The sequence below is a fragment of the Callospermophilus lateralis genome, chromosome 13, assembly GCF_048772815.1.
Source record: "Callospermophilus lateralis isolate mCalLat2 chromosome 13, mCalLat2.hap1, whole genome shotgun sequence".
In the NCBI taxonomy this organism is placed as follows: domain Eukaryota; kingdom Metazoa; phylum Chordata; class Mammalia; order Rodentia; family Sciuridae; genus Callospermophilus; species Callospermophilus lateralis.
In genome coordinates this window covers 40,045,453-40,049,136 of record NC_135317.1, presented here as the reverse complement: position 1 = coordinate 40,049,136, position 3,684 = coordinate 40,045,453, and the positions used below count along the sequence as shown (strand labels likewise).

General features: G+C 39.7%; 1 pseudogene; it reads left to right on the top strand.

Annotated features, from left to right (window-relative positions):
• Window positions 1-3,100: 3,100 nt before the first annotated feature.
• On the top strand, window positions 3,101-3,332 carry LOC143379677 (short coiled-coil protein pseudogene; annotated as a pseudogene).
• Window positions 3,333-3,684: the final 352 nt, after the last annotated feature.

Below are 3,684 nucleotides of genomic sequence, written 5' to 3'. Positions count from 1 at the left end.
TCCCTTTCATTTTAGTGATCAACAGCTAGGATACAAAGAGTAAACTCTGGAGTGTAGACACCATATTTGCATGTAGTATGCTGAGCCCTGCCCACTATGAATAATCCACTCTCATTGCGGACAGCTACTGGTGGATGGTTTAATTAATTATTAGCTGCATAAACTGTGGTGTCCTTCCCTATACTGAATGCTAACACCCTCTTTTCATGAGATAATTCTTAGCATTTTTTTGCAGATGTTTCTAATATCTACATAGTGTTCATTTATATGGTTTGTGATGAACTGATTTTACTAGTTTCTTTGTGAATCAAATTAGAGAGATAAAGCCCCTCATTCTCCCAAATTTACACTGTGTTCACTTCCACTATGCAGAGGAAGTAGGGTGTCTTCCGGTTTTTTGTTTTTCATGTACTGATTTGGTAAGGGCCCCAGCGGAGTAGATGAGAGAACAGTCTCTGGCACTGGGGTCCTGGGGTGAAGGACTTGCTGCACCAAGGTGATCTTCCTGAAGTGACTCAGCTTCACTGATCCTACGCTTTGTTCTCCTAGTTCAGTAGTGATAATAGTGTATCTATTTCCTGTCATGATGTGGGGGCTCAATGACAGCATTTTGTTGAAGCCTTCAGCACCACCTGTGTATAGCAGAGCAAGCCACATCCGGGGTTTGTGCTTGCTGGCTTTACAGTATATCTCAGAGGGATTAACAACTTTGTTCATTGAATCCTGAGAATTGACGAACCCTCATTTTGGATAAAGGGGCAATTGAATGTAAATATAATGTGGTACTCTTTCTGTGACTTTCTCCCATGTAAATCATTAGCAGATGACTTTCTTTAGACCCAAAATGCCATTTGCTTATTGTAGAACAACATGAAGTTCTGACATTTCCTTGGGAACACACAGGTCACTAGAGTGTACAGCCAGGTGTTCCTGAGTGAACCACCTGGCTCAAGTTCTAGTATCTGGTGTCATGTTCAGTTGATACAATATTGTTAAAATTCCAGGTCTTAATTTCTGAATAAATAAGTCATGGTTCATAAATTAATATTATAGTGGTATTTAACCAACACACAAATAATACTTATGTAGAATACTTTCTTGGGAAGTTAGCACATAGATAGATGTCAGTGATTTTCTCCTGGCTAAGTATTTTTCATTGAGAACCATTTGTAGGACATTGGTACATATGTGGGCATAGGAGAGGGAGGAATGAGAGACATAGGACAGTGGAGAAGAGTGATGCAGAGGGGAAGAGGTAGTAGGTAAGGGCAAGTCATCATTGCTGTCTGCTCCCTCTTCTATACCTTTTTTTGTTTTTTGTTTGTTTGTTTGTTTGTTTGTTCTCTAGCTGGCAGCAATCTTCCCAGTCCTGAATATTGTGAATCTTTATGTTTAACCTGGAGCCTTTATTCTTCTTGAGCTAACTCTCTGCAGGTGTTCTCATCATGCCATGATTTAATTACCACAGAGTTGCTCAAAGTGCCCCAGTATTGATCCTTAACAAAGACACCTACTTTGAGGGGAGGAGGTGTGCATCCCAGCCTGCAGGTGATGTGTTCCTCAGTGTATGATGAAGCAGGGTCACCTGAAGGCTCTTGATCATCTGAGCTCCTGGGCCACTTATCTGGCTGTACAGCCAGGAACACTGAGTCATCGTGGACACCTCCTTTTGTCTTAACCCTGTGTCCAGCCCATCATTAGTCCCTCCAGGTATAGCTCCAATCTGTCTCCTTCTCCCCACTACCCCCATGTAGGCTGTCACCAACTGTCACTCAGACTACCCACAGTCTCCTAACTGGTTCTCCCACCCTCTCTCTCCATTCTGCCCATGGAATCACACGTTTACCATGCACATATGTGTCCCCACACACAGGTTGCTTAAAGCACTTCAGTGGCTTCTCATTGCTCTTGAACCCCATATCATCACAAGAGCTGCAAGGTGTTCTATCTCTGTTCCTTACCCTTCCTTATTCCCTGTCTTCCAGCCCCCATGAACTCCTCCAGTGAGTTCACTTTTTGCTGCCTTGACTGTTCTCTTTCCCTTCACTAGAAAGTTCTCTGCCTCTTTCCTGCTTACACTGTTTCCACTTATGTCACTTCTTTGTTAGGGATTTTCCCACCACTTTTTGTCCTCTCTTAGAGTACCTTACAGAATTTTTATAGCTCTAATTTCAATATATAATCTTTCTTTGACGTCAAAGTTATTTAATATTTGCCTTTCCCGTGGAACTCAAAGCTTCATGGAGGCAGATACCATGATTATTCTTATGACTTTAATTTTTTAGAGCAGCTTTAGGTCTCCAGAAGAAGTGGGGAGGTGGAAAGGGATTCTCCCATGCCATGCAAGGCCCCATCATCCACAGAGGTGCCTTTGTTACACTGATGAACCTGCACTGATGCATCATTAGCACCTGGTGTCCACAGCAGGGGCTCAAAAGTTATGATGTGAGTTCTAGTATGGTGTTCTCCACACATTTCTCTAGATGGCTTCTTGCTCACATATCGTGAATATTTCCCAAATGTTTATATTTTTTTTTCTTTTATCCTTTTTCATCTCAGGCTTCTTTGAGTTTCCTTCTGTTCTGGTTTCCAATGCCCCAGAACAAACCTGGTGTCTAGGAGTTGGTTAGAGTCTCTCTTCCTTCACTCGTGGCTTCTAATCACATTTTAACCCCGATTTCTTTTCTGTTTTCAGTACCCTTTTAAAAGATACATTTTTTATTTACAAAATACATTTGTGGGCTGGGGCTGTAGCTCAGTGGTAGAACACCCACCTCACATGTGTAAGGCACTGGGTTCAATCATCAGCACCACACAACAATAAGTAAAAAAAAGATATTGGTGTCCATATAAAACTAAAAAAATAAATAAATAAAAATTTGGGTATCTATTCCTCTATCAATCTCTCCATTGATCCATACAGGCAGATATATTTCCAGATGGATAAGTAGACCTCTATATACATGGATATTTAGATAGGTAGGCAGGTACATAGGTAGCAGGATATGGTGTATGTATTCAGTGTAAGAGGTCATTCATTGCAGCTTTGTTTAAAATAGATGAAGGCTGAAGATCACCTTGAAGACAATGATAAGAAAACATGGATGCAGTTGATACTGAAAATCAGGTGAACTAGAAGAAAAAACATGACTTTATTGATCAAGTGTTGGAATTCCAACACACACTTGAAGATCTCTCTCTGCAAGAGTAGTTGCAGTTAAAGAAGAAAATCTGAATCTGAAATCAGAAAACCAAGTTCTTTAACAACATGTAGAAAACCTATGTCTGCTTCTAGTGTTTCTCAAACTGACACAAAAAGCAAAAGAAAGTAAGGGATTTGTTTCCCTTCTGTTTTATGGAATTTCTGCTGATCGTTTTTTTTCCTTTAAAACTTGGATAGATTCTAAAAGTTACAGTACCTTTGTTTGTGGCTTCATTGAATATTTATGATGATAATGGCAGATCTAGGTAAAATTAACTGCATATCTAGAGACTTCCATGAATTTGTGTATTATGTTAGTCCATGAAAATGTGCAAATGTATTGTAGAGACTTTATAATTAGAATTGAATATGTTTATGAGACTTGAAAATGAATGTTTTATCAAATTTGCTTTCATATATAGGTTTAGCACTGTCTTCTATTATATAGGCTTAGTAAAATACATAAGAAAACAACCACCCTG